The sequence below is a fragment of the Rattus norvegicus genome, chromosome X (assembly GCF_021556685.1).
Source record: "Rattus norvegicus strain SHRSP/BbbUtx chromosome X, alternate assembly SHRSP_T2T, whole genome shotgun sequence".
Classification (NCBI taxonomy): domain Eukaryota; kingdom Metazoa; phylum Chordata; class Mammalia; order Rodentia; family Muridae; genus Rattus; species Rattus norvegicus.
This window is the reverse complement of record NC_141554.1, coordinates 117,504,411-117,526,095: the sequence shown is the minus strand read 5'-3', so window position 1 is coordinate 117,526,095 and position 21,685 is coordinate 117,504,411. Positions and strand designations below refer to the sequence as shown.

At 40.1% G+C, this 21,685-nt stretch overlaps 1 protein-coding gene across 10 annotated transcripts in view; it reads left to right on the top strand.

Moving 5' to 3' along the window:
* Positions 1-21,685, top strand: part of Lhfpl1 (LHFPL tetraspan subfamily member 1) — a 59,979-nt gene that overhangs the window by 23,139 nt on the left and 15,155 nt on the right. The window lies entirely within an intron of this gene.

Here is a 21,685-nt window from a genome sequence, read left to right as displayed (position 1 = left end):
ATGTTTTTCCCTCATGCTGAACCTAATTTGAATTTAGGTAAAGCTATGTCTATGTGAATAGGACATAAATCTAAGAAGAGGACCTTGGGAGTGGTGGAGGACGTCTAAAGGGAATGATAAAAGAACAAGAAGAGATAGTGGAATGTTTGTAACATGAAAACGGGAGACAGAATGACTTTCAGGGAGGAAGAGGAGGAAGATGGTGGATGAGGAGACTTAAGTACAAAATATACTGATACACATACATTAGAATGTAACAACGATACCTACTGCTTTATATATTAAATAAATAATAACTGGATACACATACATTAGAATGTAACAACGATACCTACTGCTTTATATATTAAATAAATAATAACTGGAAAAACACTTCAAATACAATTGATTTTTTTACACACTGTGCTAATTCCATCTCACTATGTCTCCAATAGAAATAACTAGTACCTATAATTTACATGTTTTAAAGGTTATATATACCCCAAATTGTAATTGTACTATGAATACTATATTCATTATCATATTTTATTCTCTTTTATATGTTAGTATTTTTCTGAAAAAAAGAAAAATTTCCTACCCTTTCACCAAATAAAGAACTGGGTATAAGTTTTAAGAAGCACCTGCTCACTTTGCAGTGCAACTTCAACATATTTTTACACTGACTCAGACTATTTGAATAAAAAGAGATTTAGCTATTAATTGATTTAAGATGTTGCTTAATACCATTATCCTTTATATTACATATTAAAACCTCTGACATAGCAGGTGATTCGATGTATAAAGTGTTTGCTATGCAAGCCAGAGAACCTGAGTTCGGATCCACTGCAGCCATGTAAAAAGCCAGGCATGACCACGCACATCATGGCTCCTGTGTTGTGGAAAACACATGGAGCCAGGCAGATTTTAATTTCATTGTTTTTTTCATGTATTCACTTTACGTCCCGTTCACTGCCTCCTTTCCTCTCACCTCCCACAATCCTTACCCCTTCCGGCCTCCCCTTCTCTTCCCAACAGGTAGGGGTGACTTGGGTATCCCTGCCACCACACACACCCCCTCCAGGCACTTCAAGTCTCTGCAAGACTAGATACTTCATTTCCCACTGAGGCAAGACAAGGCAGCTGAGCTGGTAGAACATACCCTATATACAGGGAACTACTTTTGGGATAGCCCCCCGTATCAGTTGTTCAGAACCCACAAGAAGGCTAAGCTGCACATATGTTGCATATGAGCAGGGAAGCCTACGTCCAGCCCATGCATGTTCTTTGGCTGGTGGTTCAGACTCTGAGAGCTCCAAGGGTTCAGGTAAGTTGATGCTGCTGATCTCCCTGTGGAGTTAGCTTAGACCACAATCCTTCCTCCTGTTCTTCCATAAGAGTACCCAGGTTCCATCCGCTTGGCTGTGGGGGTCTGTATCTGTCTGAGTCAGCTGCTAGGTGGAGCCTCTCAGGACGACACGCTCCTGTCTGCAAGGAGCGTGTTAACATTAATAGTGTTAGCGATTGGTGCCTGCCCACTGGATAGGCCCCAAATTTGGCTGCTTATTGTTTGGCCATTCCCTCAATCTCTTCTTCATCCCCTGTGCCTGCATTTCTTGTAGACGGGATAGGTTTTGGGTTGAAAGTTTTGTGGTCAGCTTGATGTCTCTATTGCTCCAATGGGGTTCCTGGAACCAGGCAGATCTGAAAGCTCACTGGGCAGTATTCTTAGCTAATGGATGAGGTCCAGATTCAGGGAAAGAACACTATCTATAGAAAAGTAATATGAAGAATGATTAAGGAAGATAGTTCAACCTCTGAGCACCACAGTCACACACACACACACACACACACACACACACACACACACCCCTCAAAAGTTCATTCACTGCCATATATTTATATATCAGTTTCCTTTGTAGTTCAAAATATGTAATCATTTGTTCTTATTTGCCCATCTGTTTTCCTTACTGGGATGGGATGAGCTATGATGGAAGAGAATTTGGGGGGACACACACACACACACACACACACACACACACACACACACAGGCAAATGATGCTTTTTGCATGATATTTTTCTACTGGAAAGTCTGCTCTCACCTCTTCAGTCTAAAGACAATGAATCAGAGGGCAAAAAAACCTGATCATGTAGTCCAAGTTTCATGACCTAACACCCTTGTGTTAGGATTAGCATCACTTCTTGAAGGAACAGGGATTATTATTTTTTCCATCCTTATTAAATTGAGTATTTCTTTATTTTATTTTATTTTTTTTATTAACTTGAGTATTTCTTATTTACATTTCGAATGTTATTCCCTTTCCCGGTTTCCGGGCAAACATCCCCCTAATCCCTCCCCCTCCCCTTCTTTATGGGTGTTCCCCTCCCTACCCTCCCCCCATTACCACCCTCCCCCCAACAATCATGTTCACTGGGGGTTCAGTCTTAGCAGGACCAAGGGCTTCCCCTTCCACTGGTGATCTTACTAGGCTATTCATTGCTACCTATGAGGTCAGAGTCCAGGGTCAGTCCATGTATAGTCTTTAGGTAGTGGCTTAGTCCCTGGAAGCTCTGGTTGGTTGGCATTGTTGTTCATAAGGGGTATCGAGCTCCTTCAAGCTCTTCCAGTTCTTTCTCTGATTCCTTCAACAGGGGTCCCGTTCTCAGTTCAGTGGTTTGCTGCTGGCATTCGCCTCTGTATTTGCTGTATTCTGGCTGTGTCTCTCAGGAGCGATCTACATCCGGTTCCTGTCGGCCTGCACTTCTTTGCTTCATCCATCTTGTCTAATTGGATGGCTGTATATGCATGGGCCACATGTGGGGCAGGCTCTGAATGGGTGTTTCTTCAGCCTCTGTTCTAAGCTTTGCCTCCCTATCCCCTCCTAAGGGTATTCTTGGAACAGGGACTATTGTGGTGCCAAATTATAGTGTTGTCACTGCAGTGACAAGGAGGACCATTTCTGTAAGCGATAATAATAGAGGAGATTCTTCAATTGGGAAAATATTAGGAAGAGGTTCTTAACAATCTGTGATTTTTAGAAGAAACCTGAGAGATTAGTAGTACTAACCATGGAAAATTCAGGGAAAAGAGAGTTCTACGCACAGAAAAGACAATATTCTATAAAGTGGAAATGAGTTAGATAATTGGGGAACTGGAAGATCAATGTTGCTCACTCAGGCTGAATGACTGACAAGAAGTGCAATAGATGACCGAACAGTTGTGAGTGGCACTACAACTTTATAGAGCTTTGTGTTTTATCCTACCTGACATGGGAAGCCATAGCACAATTTTATGAAGGACAGAGACAAGATGTGATTTACACCCTGAAAAGGTTCTTCTGATTGAGTTGCAGAGAATAATTTTGAAAGGTATGGCAAGAGTGGAGGAAGAGTCAGATGGGAAGATAGGCTTAGACTAGGCAGAAAGGAAAAAGCCCAGGCACTGGCTATCTGAAGAAAGTAGACAGATTACAAATACACTTGTCCCTTCTCAATACCAGTTGACCTGTCAACATGGATGGGGACTCTCACAATGCCCCACCTCTAGATGAAGATGTAAAGAAAATTAATGGCTGCCAAGAGAGAGAGAGAAAATCCATCTTCTTTGGGGGTGAGCCCTCAGTAGATTGTCTAGTCCCATGTGGTCAGCCCCCAATACAATACACACAACACACACACACACACACACACACACACACACACACACACACGTATTGCTAAATGAACTTGGGAGGTTATATTTATATATTAACACACATATTATATATATGCATATATATGTAAGCATGCATAAAACAATAAAAAATTTTAAAAGGAGATTCTGAATTTGGAGGGGAGTTTGGAGATGGAAGAGGTAGAAAGAGAAGAGGGAGAAGGGGATGATAGAAATAAAATATCCATATATGTAATTTTTAAATGCAAAGTATAATTTTCCCTTGCATTCTCAGGTTAGGTTTTGTATATTTGGATTCAGTCAAGTATGGAAAAATAAATTTGATAAAAATTATGCTTGTACTACAGATGTACGTTTTTCATTATTTATCTGTAAATAATGGAGTATAGCAACTGTTTGCATAAAGTTTACATTATATTATATAAGTAACCTAGAGATGACTGAAATATACATAAAGAATGTATAATTCCTATCTAATGCAATTTTATATCAGAAACTTGAATATTGGCCAGTCAACCTTGAGGGACAGGAGTACATTTTAAAATGTTCAATCCATCGTGAAAGGTATTAGGTTTGGTGTGGGTAGAAGAAGACTAGAAATTGGAAGACAATAGAAGTAGCTGTGATTGAAACAGGAAGGGAAAAGGAAATCTCAGTTCAGACACTTGTGAATTGTATCTATGTAGCCAATTGTGAATGGCAAACAAGTGGTCTGAACCTCACTGAGGAGTCTGGCCATGAGTTTAGACACTGGGAGTTCTTAGCCTGTATATGATATGGCTATAAGGATAAATGATTGTGATAAGAATGTCTAGTGTCTTGTGAAGGTATAGTTTACAAGCAGGTGAAGTTACTTTTACAAGATCTGCTCAGTTTTGAGAAATAAGTAAAAGGAAATATTAAGTCTTGGAGAATGCCAGCACATAAAATTAGTGAGTACATAACCAAGCAGTGGTGGTGCATGCCTTTAGTCCCAGCACTCAGGAGGCAGAGACAGGTGAATCTCTGAGTTCGAGGCTAGCCTGGTCTATAGAGTGAGTTTCAGGATAGCTAGACTACACACAGGGAAACCCTGTTTCAGTGAGTAAAAATACCTATGTGTCATCTACTATATTGTGGCATCAATCTGTTAGGAAAGGATTGTTAACTTGTGCCTATTTTGTGTTTCTGTAACAGATTACTCATTAATGGATAATATGTAGAGGAAATATGTTTAACTGGGTATATCATCAATGTCTGAGTGTATCAAGACATGGTGGAGAAGCAGAAAAGAAATTGGGTTTGTACAAAAAGTCCGTGTATATATGCAAGAATACAAGAGAGCAATGGTTGTTCTTTTCTGACAACCTGCCCTTTCTTGGGAACTAGTCTCATCTCAGGAGATCTGACATAGTCCCTTGAAACAGCATTCATCCATTTGTGTTGGCGGAGCTCTTATTACTTAAGCCTCATCTCTCTCTCTTTTTTTTATTAACTTGAGTATTTCTTATATACATTTCGAGTGTTATTCCCTTTCCCGGTTTCCGGGCAAACATCGTCCTCCCCCTCCCCTTCCTTATGGGTGTTCCCCTCCCCACCCTCCCCTCATTGCCGCCCTCCCCCCAACAGTCTAGTTCACTGGGGGTTCAGTCTTGGCAGGACCAAGGGCTTCCCTTTCCACTGGTGCTCTTACTAGGATATTCATTGCTACCTATGAAGTCAGAGTCCAGGGTCAGTCCATGTATAGTCTTTGGGTAGTGACTTAGTCCCTGGAAGCTCTGGTTGCTTGGCATTGTTGTACATATGGGGTCTCGAGCCCCTTCAAGCTCTTCCAGTTCTTTCTCTGATTCCTTCAACGGGGGTCCTATTCTCAGTTCAGTGGTTTGCTGCTACCCAAAAGATGCCCCAACATATAAAAAAGACACGTGCTCCACTATGTTCATCGCAGCCTTATTTATAATAGCCAGAAGCTGGGTCTTGTGCATAGTGTCATAACCACTGTGGATTCTTTGTATTCATTCTCTGTCTTTAGATTTTACAGTCTTCCCACCTACCCCTTTTTGCAAAGATCCTTAAACATTGAGAGAAAAGGGTATAGTTGAGCATTCTGAAAGCTCTTATTCTTTGTATGAGAGAAGGTGGATATAAAGTACCACACCAAACCAAGGAGCTATTGACAATTAATAGCTGATAAAAGATGGGGAGTCTTTTTTAAAACATTATTTATTTATTATGTATACAGTGTTCTGCCTGCATGTATGCCTGAAAGCTAGAAGATGACACCAGATCTCATTATAGATGATTATGAGCCACCATGTGGTTGCTGGGAATTGAACTAGGTACCTAGGTACCCCTGAAAGAGCAGCCAGTGCTCATAACCTCTGAGCTCAATTCTTCATAGAATGAGAAAGAGCAATTTACAAATTCATTTGGAAAGCAAAAAACCCATGATAGTGAATACTATTCTCAACAATAAAAGAACTTCTGGGGGAATAACCATCCCTGACCTCAAGCTGTATTACAGAGCAATAATGATAAAAACTGCATGATATGGATACAGGCAGGTAAATGAATGGAATAGAATTGAAGACCCAGAAATGACCCACACACCAATGGTCAATTGATCTTTGAAAAGGGAGCTAAAACTATCCAATGTAAAAAAAGACAGCATTTTCAACAAATGGTGCTGGTTCAAATGGAGGCCGGCATATCGCAGAATGCAAATCGATCCATTCTTATTGCCCTGTACAAAGCTCAGGTCCAAGTGGATCAAGGACCTCCACATAAAACCAGATACACTCAAACTAATAGAAGAGAAAGTGGGGAAGAGTCTTGAACACATGGGCACTGGGGAAAATTTCCTGAACAGAACACCTATGGCTTATGCTCTAAGATCAAGAATCGACAAATGGGACCTCATAAAATTGCAAAGTTTCTGTAAGGCAAAGGACACTGTCACTAGGACAAAATGCTAACCAACAGATTGGGAAAAGATCTTTACCAATCTTAGATCTGATAGAGGGCTAATATCTAATATATACAAAGAACTCAAGCAGTTAGATTCCAGTGAATCAAATAATCTTATTTAAAAATGCGATATAGAACTAAACAAAGAATTCTCAACTGAGGAATATGAAATGGCTAAGGAGCACCTAAAGAAATGTTCAACATCCTTAGTCATAAGGGAAATGCAAATCAACACAACCCTGTGATACCACCTCAAACCAGGCAGAATTGCTAAGATCAAAATCTCAGGTGACAGCAAATGCTGGCGAGGATGTGGAGAAAGAGGAACACTCCTCCATTGTTAGTGGGATTGCAAGCTGGTAAAACCATTCTGGAAATCAGTCTGGCAGTTCCACAGAAAATTGGGCATACCTAAGGACCCAGCTATACCACTCCTGGGCATACACCCAAAAGATGCTCTAACATATGACAAGGACACATGCTCCACTATTTTCATAGCAGTCTTATTTATAATAGCCAGAAGCTGGAGAGAACCCAGATGTCCTTCAACAGAGGGATGGATACAGAAAATGGGGTACATTTACATAATGGAGTACTACTCAGCTATTAAAAACAACGACTACATGAAATTCTTAGGCAAATGGATGGAACTAAAAAGATATCATCCTGTATGAGGTAACCCAGTTGCAAAAGAACACAAATTGGTATTCACTCACTGATAAGTGGATATTATCCTGAAAGCTTGGAGTACCTAAGAAAAAATTCACAGATCATAAGAATCCCAAGAAGAAGGAAGACCAAGATGTGGATGCTTCATTCCTTCTTAGAAGGGAGAACAAAATACTCATGAGAGGAAATATAGGGACAAAGAGTGGAGCAGGGACTGAAGAAAAGGTCATACAGAGACTGCCCTACCTGGGGATCCATCCCATATACAGCCATCAAACCCAGACACTATTGCTGATTCCAAGAAGTGCTTGCTGACAAGAACCAGATATATATGTCCCCTGAGAGGCTCTGTCAGAGCCTGACAAATACAGAGGCGGATGCTTGCAGCCAACCATTGGACTGAGCACAGGGTCCCCAATGGAGGAGTAATAGGAAGGATTGAAGGAGCTAAAGGGGTTTGCAATCCCATAAGAACAACAATATCAACCAACAAGACCCCCCAGAGCTCCCAGTGACTAAACCACCAACCAATGAGAACACATGGAGAGACCCATGGCTCCAGCCATGTACATAGCAGAGGATGACATTGTCCAGCATTAATAGGAGGAAAAGCCCTTGGTCCTGTAAAGGCTTGTTTTCCCAATGTAGGGTAATTCCAGGGCATTGAGGTGGATTTTGGGTGGGGTGGGAGTGGGAGCACATTCATAGAAGCACTGGGGGGTATGGGAGATGAGGGAAAGGGGATAACATTTGAAATGTAAATACATAAAATATCCAAGAAAAATAAAATAAAAAAGAGATGGGGAATCCTTTGTCCTTAAGATTGTTGCCATTGGTAGGTAGATCATGTACCAGTAAAAGTCGACACATCCACGAATATATGAGAAGTCTAAATTGCACTTCATAGGAGAGGAAAATTTATACAAAACTGGGTCAGTAGGGCAGAGTTATGGATCTGGAGAGCGTTGGAGATGGTGAGTATAGTAAAAACTCATTGCACAAAAATTTCAAAGAACTTATAGAAATATATTAGCCTGTAGTAATTGTATAAAATAAATACTTTCATTGTGACATTTCATGTGTGTGTGTGTGTGTGTGTGTGTGTGTGTGTGTGTGTGTGTGTGTGTGTGATTGGAGGACTTTTGATCCCAGGATCCCTTGTGATTACAGCTACTGGCAATACTTTGGTGCTGGGGCTCAGATCCACATCCCCTTGAAGAGCAGCCTTAACTGCTCTTAACTGCTGAGCCATCTCTCCAGTCTCTATACTGAACTTTAGAAGCTTCATTTTACAGAAAGAAAAACAAAGTTAAGAGAGACTTACTAACTTGCTTAAAGTTGTTTACCTGATGGAGGGGCAGAGCTGTGCTTCTAATCCTATGACTCTTGCCTATTGAGAACCATTCAATTGACGTTTCTGCAATGATCGAAGTGATTTCTGTCTCAATAACTACCTCATTTTCTTAAACAATACAAATCTGGTCAGTGGTATACAGTGCTGGATTATTCATTTCAATTTTATTAAATAAACGCTTAATTTTCTTAATGTAGTTTATTTTCATTAATTTAAATGTGAAGGCACCAATGGGAAAGGTAGCTATCATGTTGGGGGGCATAACTTGGGAATATGTCATCTTAACTGCTATGTTCCTCTGCAGAGGAGAGGAGAGTGCTAAGCAGATTCAGAATGAGATGTTGGGGAGAAATAAAGAATAAAATGAAAGACAGAGAGAGAGAGGGAGAGAGAGAGAGAGAGAGAGAGAGAGAGAGAGAGAGAGAGAGAGAGAGAGAACACGAAAGAGCACTCAGCAATTAAAGAGTGCTGGCTGCTCTTCCAGAGAACCCAGGTTTAATTTCAAGCACCCATAGAACAGTATACAGCTGTCTGTATTGCAAGTTCCAAGGCATCCGATACCCTCTTCTGGCCTTCCTGGGCACCAAACATGCATGTGGTACCAAGATACACAGACAAAACATTCGTGTGTGTGTGTGTGTGTGTGTGTGTGTGTGTGTGTGTGTGTGTGTGTGTGTGTGTGTGAAAATAAAAAAGAATTAAGAAATTGACGTCACAAAAGAGAGATGGGGGAGTACGCCAAAAGGGTGTGGTTATTGTTTGTTTATTGCTCTTGAATGTTTCTAGACAGAGCCAGTATGACAATGGCAACCTATAGCAACATTTGTAGCAACAAAAGGAAGGCACTGTGGGTAGACAACTTTTTGAAAATATTTTGTTGTCTGGCTGCATTTGTAGCTCAGTTGTAGTGCTTTTGCACATGGATTTGATCCCTACTACTGTAAAATAAACAAATTTATGTTTGAAATTTTCTGCTTACAATTTCATTTTTAAAAATTGACAATTTGCTGCCATGGAGGAGAATTGAGAAATGTGACTAGTAGCTGACGTGACACGATGATCGTATATTAGAGAGAGCATGGTGCATGAGCAAGGAAGAGTTTTCCTTTCAGTATAGTATAAAGAAGTCCAGACCAGAGTCTTGAACACTGAACTTAACTAATACATAGTTCCGCCTTGTTGACTTTTCAACGTCCTAAATACTTCAAATGGAACATAACACTTTTTAATGAAAAGACTGGTATCAAAACAGCTCATTCTTAGGTAAGTTCTACAGTGTCTTGAGACGAAGCATACCCTCAGTATCATACTCCAAACAGATACAGAGCATTGGCTTATAAACACAGGATTTAGAGCGGAGTCAAAAGATGACTTAAGGTGTAAATAGGAGGGAAAGTAATTGTTTATTTATTCTGAGATATTTTTGCTTGCTTTTTTAATTGTGTAAGATGATGGTCACATGAAAGTATAGCTAATACCACTTTGGTTTATGATTTATTACTTGTGTTTATTTGAAAACATCTCATGACAAACAAAGTTGTAATAAACTTTGATGACAATCGACAAACAGAAGGAGAATGTGTGCATAGCTGATCATAGCATGCTGTTGTTGTAATGACATAACCATGGAACATGAAGTAGTAGTTTATGTGAAGTTATTCATCAGTTTATTCTGTGAGTTGAGAAAATTACACATTCATTATTTGCTGTGTGATATCGTCACTGTCACCATCACCACCATCCCCATCACCATCAACACCATCACCATCACCATCACCATCACCATCATCACCAACACCATCACCACCATCACCATCACGACCATCATTATCATCTTGATGCCAGTATTAAAATGGAAGCAGTATTCTCATGTGTGATGATCAGGCCTTTTAAAACAACTTGACTAGACTTCGAAGCACCTAGGAGACATATATCTCTGTGCAAGTCTATGGGGGGTGTTTCAGAGAGGCTGAACTGAGGAAGGAATATTCATTCTTAATGTAGTGGAATGATCTCACAGGGTGGGGTCCTAGCCAAAATGAAAAAAAGGTGTGTGTAGGGGGGCTGGAGAAATGACTCAGTGGTTAAGAACACTGGCTGCTCTTCCAGAGGTCCTGAGTTCAATTCCCAGCAACCACATGGTGGCTCACAACCATCTGTAATGGGATCCGATGCCCTCTTCTGGGGTGTCTGAAGACAGCAACAGTGTACTCACACACATAAAATAAATAAAATATTTTAGAGAGAGAGAGAGAGAGAGAGAGAGAGAGAGAGAGAGAGAGAGAGAGAGAGCCAGCCAGATGAGTAGCAGCACTCTTGTTCATGTGCCGTGATTGACCTACTTGTGAGCAAGCTTCTGCCAAGCTTTCCCTGCCCTGAGGGACTATATCCATTAAACTTGAGTCAAAAGAGAGTTTTCTTCCTCTATTGTTCTTTCTCATGGGAATTTGGCCCCAGAAAAGACAAAGTACATAGTGCATTATGCTTTAGCTTCCAGAAAAAGAATCAATTATAAGAAAGTGATATCCTATATCTATAGGACTTGTTAAATTTTCTAATCTTTAACATTATCTGAAAAAAATTTCAAACAGCCCTAGGCACTTAGAATTAAAATATATAGATATGTAAGTCAAAAACTGATAAGAAATAAAAGTCCATTTATTATAAAAACTTTGATGTATGATTTAACCATTTATTACAGCAGAAAGCAAATCTGTATACTAATGAAATAATATGCTTGCTTTAACATAACAATTAAATATTGGCTGAATATTGAGTATAAAAGGATTTATAGCATCTTCCATATTTTTCATTTGATTGGTATTTTGCTTTTGTAATTATCGGTGTAAATGTGAAGCCCAAACCTGTTATGGCCATTTTAAAGCTGTTACCAATTCTGTTATAAAGCCAAGCCAAAATTTACTGACTTTTTATGAAACTCAATTCAGCAACTCAAACAGCAGTTTTTATTTTTATTTTTGTTGCTATATTATTTACTTATTTAGCACATTTTTCTACAGTATATTCTGACTATGGTTTCCTCTCCTGTATTTCCTCACAAGTTCTCTGCCCCACACCACCCATCCAACTCCATGCCTTTTCTCTCTCTCTTTCTTTAAACAACAAACCAATAAAAATTACAAACAAGCCAGAATAAAACAGAACAGAAAAAACCCTCAAGAAACAATACATGTAGATACATGAATACACACAAAAATCATAAAAGACAAACTTGGAAACTATAATAGATAAACAAAAGATGGCTAGAATAAAAAAGTGACAAAACAAAGCATTATGAGAAGAAAAATCCTCAAAAATACCACTGAGTTCATTTTGCCCTGGCCATCTACTGTTGATCATGGGACCTGGCCTTAAGGGTGAGGTGTATACCCAGTGAGGCTTCACTGACAAAAACTGCTTAGTTCTTTATGAACAGTTATCAATTGGAGATCTCTACTGTGGTAGGGATGAGGCCTCAAGTTCAGTTCCCCTCTCAGCACTGGGACTCCATCTACTTGGACTTGTGCAGTCCCTGTGCACAAAGGCAGCAGTTTTCAAAATCCAACTCTACTAACAGGATACCAAAGATATACTGTTTCGATGCTTACATTCTAAAGAACGACAGTAGGAGAATATTCAAATATTCTGTTTTCCTTCATTAAATCACTGTTTCTGCAAAATCAGGAAACTTCGCGCATATAGTAAAATCCCTGTAATTTATAACATACGACAGTACTGAATCTAAGCCCATGTTTCAGGCTCTGTTTATTGCCATCACATGGTGTGAGGTGAGAGAAAGCACGGCACAAAATGCACCATGTTGTAAATTCAGCATCACGACTGCACTGAAGTTGCACAATGAACTTGGGCAAAGTGCTGCCAGAAACACCTCAGCTCGATCATACGTTTGATTTTGAATTAACTCGTGTTCATTGTGCATTCAGAAACCATTTGCTCTTGCTAAGTTTTTCATTACCCTCCCATGTTTTGTTACATGACCCGATCGGATCATGGCCAATAGCTTTAGAATCTGTGGCCTAAATAACATGAAGAATAAATGCATAGGTTTGCAGTGTAGGATTTGTCTTCAAATGTGAACCTTGCCACTTATTAGCTGTATAAATCTGGGCACACTCTCTAACTTCTTAGTATTTCACCAGTGGGGACTGGTAATCCTACTCTGGTAGGATGATCAGGTAGATAGAGGAAAGTAATCATCAGATACAAAGCCCAATGCTGCATTAAGGTAACTTGTTATTGGTAGACACTCAGCCCAATTGCCAGAGTCCCTTTGGAGGGGATACCCTGGACTTTCAGAATGAAGAGAAGAAAGAAATGACCCTCCATCTTGGCAACGACTGGTGATAGAGGCTAAGCACAGGTCATGTGTGTGTCCCTTGTCTTTCTTTTCTCTGGGGGGTTCATTTCTGTTGCTCTCTCAACATTTCTGCCCATTCTTGCCAGTTCAAAGTCTTTCATAGTGACTTGGGATTTGACCTTTGAGGGATCCATTTCCAGGAATTTCCTGTTACCTTTCCTTTCTTTCAGTTTTTTTCCAAAAGATTTATTTCTTTTTTTTTTACTTATTCACTTTACATACTGCTCACTTCTCCCTTCACAGTTATCCCCTCTCACAATCCTTCTCCTATCCCTGATCTACTTCTCCTCTGAGAGGATGGGGGGCCCTGGGGTATCTTCCCACCCTTGCACTTCAAGTCTCTGAGAGACTAGGTATTTCTTCTCCCACTGAGGCCAGTCAAGGCATCCCAGATAGAAGAACATATCCCACATACAAACAAATAACAGCTTTCATGTGGACAGTCTGCTGTGCTCACTGTAGCACAGCCAGCTTAGCAAGCATCTTCATGTCCACAGTGGGGCAGTAGAGTGCGCGAGAAGTCAGCCTGGCCAAGGTAACTGCTTACTCTGCTTTCAATCTTCCTAAGCTTGCCTGAGCACATCACTTCTCCACTGAGACCTGGCTTCTCCATTTTCATGTAGAGAGCACTGAACTAGATAGGTGAATAGCCAGGTTATTAGCTCCAGTGATAAAGCCTGCTTGTAGATCTGAATCTTTTTCCACTTTCAGAAAACCAGGGGTCCTATATACCTACTTAGCTCCCGGTCATGATTTGCTCTCTATTAATCATTTAATTTCATATCTTTCTTTTTTCTGTTTTCAAACAGTTTATTTTCAAGTGGTTTTTGCACACATATAACTGTAGCAGGATATGAATATGTTAATTAGTTTAACTAGCAATTAGTTTCTTATATATCAAAATATCATGTTTTATACATTAAACTATACAATAAAAGCAATGTACATAGGACAATCATATTATAAACAAGGATAGTTTGAGGATCACTCATTTTAGCTGTCTGGGAGAAAAATAAATTTAGCTAAGGGCGTTACTCAGAGCCACTATCCTTTGGGGCAGCATTAGCTGGAATGTTGACAATCAGTCCTAGGAAGCTCCAGGCTCAGACATTGCTGAAAATTGCATAGTTGTCCACATGAACAGAGATGTGTTTCTACCAAGGAGAAATTGAGGAAGTTGGAGGAGACAGGAGGGAACAAGTCATGGAATAACTCCACTCAACTGCATATGTCTGCTGCATAGTACAGTTTTACACTGTGCCAAAGCTGTATCCCTATCTTACTGCCTGCCATTGATGACCATTTCATTTCTCTAAACCTATTTCCCCATAATTTAAACCTAATTCCCCATGTGTGACATAGCAATTACCTTCAGAAACAGTTCTGGTCATGGGTTAGAGAAGGGCACCGAAAAGTTTTCAAACAATAATCTTGTGTGTGAGGGGTAAAAATTAGAAATCTAATCTATTAGATCTCCTCACTGATCAGCTTCTAGATTCAAAATAGTGAGACATTTAATGTAATGACACTCTATACATCCCAGGGAAAATACAGCTATTTTCGTTTTGACTAGAAGAAATAACAATGGTGCATTTATAGACAGTTCTCTTTTTCCTGAAATAGTCCACGTGAGAAAGGGTGTGCAACCCTGAATTAGTTACTTGTTCCAGTTCCAGTTCTGCAACCTGAGAGGAAGAGCAGGCTCTTACAAAGGCCTCAAGGACAAGTCCACTGCATCGCCTTATTTCCTGTTGTCTTGCTCAGGGCCTCCCAGGCTCAGAAACAGAAATAGAGATTAGGAGCTGGTTGTCTATCCACCACAAAACCACACGATGGCAGTAAAGCAAGGCAAACTCCGGATTAGTGCTTCTGTTCTTTACTTTATAGAATGTGAATCACAATTTCTTTGCTTCCATTTCCTCCCCTGGAGTTGCTTTTGTAAGCATCACTGCCAATTTCTCCTTCCTCTTTCACCTTTATTGTGTGTTAGTCCTTTCCCCTTTCCTATAAAATGGTGCTGCATCATAAGCGTTTGTTTCAAAGCAGACTCTCAGTTTATTTTTAAGAGCACATGTTAACAGGATGGCCTCCAAGTTACGGGGCTCAATCAGTAAGGATGAGTGAGATACTGTACAAAATATGTTCAGCTCAGAGCCCACACCCTGTAAATGTGAATGGCAGCTGCTATTATTACGATTGTTGTTGATATAGATCTGAGTAACCCAGAAGCTTGAGAATAAAGGGAAACTGGTTGAAAAGGAGCAAAGCAAGCAGCTGCCACAATCCTAGGAGCAATTCCCTGATGAAGTTGGGGTTACAGGTGAAAAGGGATATGTTAGGGTTAGGCCATATGCTTTCCTACAAACAATAGTCACTAAACCAATCTAAGTGAATGGTAAGAAATGGTGAAAGAGACAAAAATATATCTCTCAAGCACAGGTAAATTCTTTAAAAACAGATTTCTTTTCACATTTTCTTTAATGGGCTAATGATATACCTTACTTCAGGCCCCATTGGGCTGGACTTAAGAATCCACTGGACTCTTCCCCAGAGATATGGATGCGAGGGATCAGTAGGGAAGGCTAGAAATCTGCATCTTCATGTTCTTTCAGGTATTTGTAGGGACTGGGAGAGAGGGACTCTGAAAAGTACCCATCATCCTAGGCTCTGCACTGATTTTTCTTAAAAATGTTTCATCATATTCACCCCCTTAGCTGTCTGTATTGTAAAGTGAGCAGCCACTTTTATTTTTCCCCACAAAGAAGAGACGCTCAAAAAGGCTAAATGACTTGCCCCTGGAGATCCAGTTTGGAAGGGGCAGGGCATGCTTGAAGATGCGGTTCCCTGTAACTGTCAAGTCAGGCTCTGCTCCTTATACCACAGCAACTCTCCAGGTGCAAGGGTGACTAATCCCAGCCACTATACAAACCTTCTGATGAAGTGGGGGAACTTTGAGACACACTTCGCTTCTCTGATGATTCCTTCTCATAGAATAATATCCCTGCCTATGGGTACAACTTGACAAATGACTAAAACTCAGGAAACAGGATTAACTGGAAGAGTAATTAGAAAAGGTATGTTGTAATTTGGGAAGCAGTATGCTCATATTAGATAGTATAATTTGGGGGATTTATAAGCCTCTATGACAGGTATCTATTAGGTACTGGAGTCTGAATAGAAACAACAAATGCTTAAAGCTGGCATTCCCAGTACAAATCTCAATAAATTATTTGAATGAAGATTCACTAAGTCCTAGGTTCTGGGGTAGATTAAGTTTATGAGACTGGACCTTCAGTGATTTTTAGTAGTTAAGAATATACCAAAATAGAGATCATACTCATCATTCTATCTTGGATGTTCACTATAAAGTATTGAATAAATCAGTATGAAATGCAAAATTCAAAGAGATTGTACTTGGTTTGGGGAGACAAACTGTATACAGCTATATAACAAGGAACCGATAATGATGGTAATCCAAGTACATGCCAACAGGAGCTGTAGATGGGGCAATGCTAAGGCACAGGAGAACTCTAGAATCTTATCTTTCTGCTCTGACTTTACGTTCTACTTTGGGTTACTAGAATCATGTCTTGCTTCTCTCCCCGCTATCTCGCTTTTCCTCTTCCTCTTTTTGTCCTGTTTTTAGATTGCAAGAGATCCTACATACAGGTCCCTTGATATCTCCCACTCTTAGGTTAAATTTATATTAATGAAATGCAAATCAGATGCCTTTCTGCCTTTCCAAGTGGAATTCCCCATTACTTTCAGGATGGAGTCCAGACTCCACAACAAGGCTGGCAGGGACCACAGCCAGGATTTCCCATTCACATAATCTTCTTCTCTTCCTTAGTTATACTGAAAACCCAAGTTCCTCCCGACTGCCTCAATTTTGCAGGTGCCACTGTCCTTTTTCACTTCCTTGCCTCGTTAACTTCTAATTTTTCTTCAAACTGTCCTTGTCCCCTTTACACTAAATGCAATCCCCACCTGAATCATCGTGTGACACAGTGCATCGCAGCACTTGTCACTTTAGTGAGAACATTTGCCCATGCTCCCTGGTTTTCTGATCTTACCTATGAGAGAATGGCTTGTTGAAAGAGCTTTCCACAATGCTCTTTGACCAATATTAATGACTTCTGTTTCAGTGACTGGCTTAGTGCTGAGGAAGTTCGACTTGATGCAAGCAGAGAGCTATTGAGTAGATATGAGAGGAGAGGGACCAATTGCTTAGAAGCCAAGTGTCCTAGAGAGTGCGTGCTGAATGAAAGCAGTCCAATATTTGCTTAGTTGGTTTTTGACTTCTCTCCTTAGGGAGAATTGTCCAAAGCTATTCTAAGAAGCTTCTCTAGGTAGAATTAATGAGCTATACAAAAGGGCAACATGATGATATGGACAATTTTTAAGGGTCCAGGAGGTCAGTCTGAAGAAAGACAGAGAAACACAGTTTAAATTGGTCTGAGGCATGCTTCTCCCCACTGAAGAAAAAGAACAGAGACAGCTAAAACCGATAACCATAGAAGAAACGCAATAAAAAGTAGTACAGGATGCCAAGGGAGATTTCAATAGGAATCAATTTGGCTGATATGTGTGTCTGGGAGAGGAAAATCAGACGAAGGAAGACATTTTTGTCACCATGAAGATTTGGCTTCTTTGCAAGTGCCATGAACTGGTCTTTCCTTCCCTTCAGAGCAGTGGGTTGGACCATGATAAATTTACCAGCATAGTATGTCTTATTCCTTAGCAGATCTGATTGGATCAAAGTTAGTACTACCAGCAATAACATGCTTACCTAAAGAACTGGAATTCTCTGTTTTGTTTTGTTTTGTTTTTTTACTTTCTCTGCCAAGGTAGCTTGGCAGACTTCTGGAATATTCGCTGGGTTCTGGGCATCCAATCTGGGCTGCTGGTGACATGCATAGCCAGCTTGGAATGTGAGTAGAAAGATGTTTTCATAGTCTTGGCTGTCTTTTTACTGGGGGCTGTGGTGGGAGAAATAAGATGTTTGGCAATTGTTTTTGAATTCATCGGCTTTGCTTTCCCTTTGAAGATTATTCATCTGTGTTTGCTCAAACCTAGTGGAGAACGTTCTCTGCTCATTTAGCTTTTGCTCCATTGGAAATGTCCTTATGCTATTTCCTATTGAAATCCTGAAGTCTGAAATTGAAAGTCATCATGGAACAGCTGAGACCACTGGCTTCTTATAAAGCCCCACTGTGTCTGTCGCCACAAAAGCCAGGCTTGTCCAGCAAAAAACATACCAAATTAGAAAATGGCAAACCTTTGTCTTCCTCATCCCCACCTTATACACCAAACTGTAGCTTGGTACATGATGAGCATCATAAATGTAGACGAGACACAGCTATGGTTAGCTTTCCTGAGTTGAATTTGCTTTGGAAAAATAATATCCTTAATAGGAAGGAGTCTGGGATAGAGCTCAGTTCTTCCAACTTTGTCCTTATTCACCATGGTCATGATACTTTAACCCCCTTATGTTTATCTCCTTTGTCCTGTTTACTCTCTTTCTAGTCTTTGATCCCTTTCTAGTCCTTCTCACCTGCTACTCCATTAATCTTTACTGGAAGTCTAGATGTCTCTGTAGGGTGAGTCCTTTCCTTAGGATAGATATCAATAGCCCAGTTTGACATGGACAATACTATGAAAGCTACCTGAGTTGCCTCACAAACAGAATTTTCTGTCTTCTCCTTTTATACTGGAGGTGGGCCAAAGAAGATATGCACATTTTCATCATATATCTTCCTCTCCTTTCTTGGTTCATCTTTCTTCAACTTTCAAGTCCGTTGAATAACAGAGAAAGCCACAAATAGATGTCATTATTCCCAGCGTTCCACCTGAAACCCTTCCTCAATCTTCTGATGCCAAAAACTCTTACAATCTGGATTTCATCTTTGGTTTTTTTTTTTGTTTTCTTTTATTTTGTTTTGAATTTTGAGACAAGGTCTCACTATACAGCTTTGGCTAGCCTGTAATTCACAATGTATATCAGGCTGGCCTCCAACTCAGAGACATCCACCTGCCTCTGCCTCCCGAGTATTGGGATTAAAGTTGTGGGTCACCATACTGAGCTGGATTCCTTCTTTGTCCCAAAATACAGATTCCTTTTTGTATTTCTGAATTATTCACGTTCTCCAAACAGCTTTATGCCTTCTTGTCCTATTCTGGAGCTTCAAGATCCCATACAGCCTTATCCTTCCTGCAAGCCACTCTTGGAACACAGCAATATTGACCCAGGGCTCCTTATGTGATCCTGCATCACAATCATGGTTTTTCCTAGAGTAGTCTGTAAATGGATAAGAATAAACTCTACTAATTATTAATATGTCTCAGCCAGGTCCTAATTAACTGAGGCAGAATCCCATGGATTATTTAGTCAGCATTTGCACAATTACTGGGGCATTACCCCATCAATATTTCTATTTGCTAGACTGCTATGTTAATTCCCAGATGTGCTCCCCAAATACTTGGTGTTTGAATCTTGCCCAGATTACTTCTCCCCATCAGTCTGTCTTTGGGGTGCATTTCATTTAGGCATGGGCTGCTAGTTCATCAGGTTGAATGGAGAACTCTGTTCGCTGTGTCTTCTTTCTCCTTCATTCTTTCCTTCCTTATTCTTCCTCCTTGTGTTCCCTACCTGAGACCTCGAGTCTGGTGACTGAAATTCTACCTTTTCTATTCTCCCCAGTAATTGTCTGTAGCCACTTTATTTTAAATAATAGCTTTAAAGCATGAAGCAGGGTTTATATTTGGTGTGGGTGAGGATTTACTCCTTGGGGGCAGTCAGACTTTGGGGACCAGTTTTAGCATTTGAATACAGAGCAACACCAGACTAACCCCACAACAGTAGTGATTTTCAGAGCTGGACACTTAGTAACACTTATGCCAAGTCAAACCTTTAACTGTCTGATAGTTTCATATACCTCATAGGCCTAGTCAGTTTGTAAGATGTCAGTTGTTATGTACTTACAATAGCCCTGCTTCTATACCCATTCCTCAAGTCATTCAGGAACTTATAGTAGCATCAGATAATTTTCTACAAAAGAAGACACAGAAAGCTCAAAAGACAGACTTAACTTGTTCCATGTGTGTGTGTCTGTCTCCATCATCACTCTTTCCTTCTTCCTCTAAGAACAGCCTTCTTTGAGATAGAGTTTGAGCACTTTTGGGGGGTTGTTTACTTCTAAGATGGTACTCAGAATATGGCTCCTTGAAAGTGTAGACTTTCTCTCTGACTCTGTCCTGTTTGGATTCCAAAGTCTGATGCTCACACAGCTGCTAGTTTATAATAACCACAGCTAATCCCCTGGAGCCCCTAGTAAGTCACAGTAGCCACTACACAATGCTAATGCCCAGTATGAGCATTAGTTTGTATCTAACTTCTCCCATTGGGTCATTAGAATCCCTAGGCAACTTCTAGGCGTCTTTCTCTCAAAGAGCATTGGACTGGGCCATTACAGACGATGCCCAGTTTAAGTAGCATCCACTGATTTAAAAAAAAAAGCCAAAACTGTTCAGCAATGACTTAATGCTGAATCAAAGGAAACAGTCAAACTCAAATCCAATTTGATTTGCAACTTGGAATAAAAGCAACATGTCTTGATTTAAATGTCAGGCCCACTGCTGAGTGATGATTTAATAACTTTTATGAGGGATTCTGTCACAGCACATTCAACACTGGAAGAGAGTGACTCGGGAAAGGGTGTTAAAAGAGATGCGGAAGCACACGAAATGGAACAGACTTATCGCAGTGCTCATCCAGAAATTTTACATAAAGCTCATTTGCAGCAAGAGCCTATTCTCTTCCCCTATCCTGCTACCCAATCTTTCTTTTAGCAGGTACCCATGTAGGGATGTGGAGAAAACTATTAGGTGTGATGTCAACTCACTGCAATTATTTTCCAAGGACACAGGTCCTAGAATAGGTTTAGCAAAGAGGTTCAGAGGCAGCACATTCAATTCAAGGGCAAGGAACAGTAAATATCACTGTTTCTCAAGAGATTTTAAAGAGCTGATCTGATCGTAGTATTCCAGCTTTAGGGAAGTATTTTTCCCCATCTTAATAGGGAGTTAAACCCAGTGCATTTAAAAGATTTTTTTTTCACCTAAATCTACAGTTTCCATGCTTTAAGGAAATGATTTTCCCCTCCATACATAGAAATTTTTTTTTTATCTTGAGGGTTTCTCAGCTTTCCTTCTTTGACAGTTCCTTCATAAGTTAAGAAAGAGCCAAGCATGGCTACTCAGAGCTGAGATCATCCCATCTTATTGGGATAATGCTTTAGTTATAAACATTTACTCTTGTTGGGCTGATCCTTTAGTCATCAAGACGTATTTTGAAGAGAATTTAAATTAAACATCTACTGTTTGCCTAGGTGAGGGTTCTTCACTCTTCATAACACTGATATTTTGGCTAGACTATTTTCATCATAGGGAATTGTCCTATGTTCTGTGTTATAGGGAAAGTCCAGGTTCAATGGTAAATGATTAAGGAAAACAAAACCATGTTGACTTCTGGCCTCCACACTCACTTTTGTGCATGTGTGCATGTGTGCATGCCTAGGGGTAGGGGAATTAGGGCCCAGACAGATGATATTAGATTACAGTAATTTTTATCTCCTAATTTTTTTCTCCTGTATAATAGAAAGACATGATACTGAGCTTTAAAATCGTCCT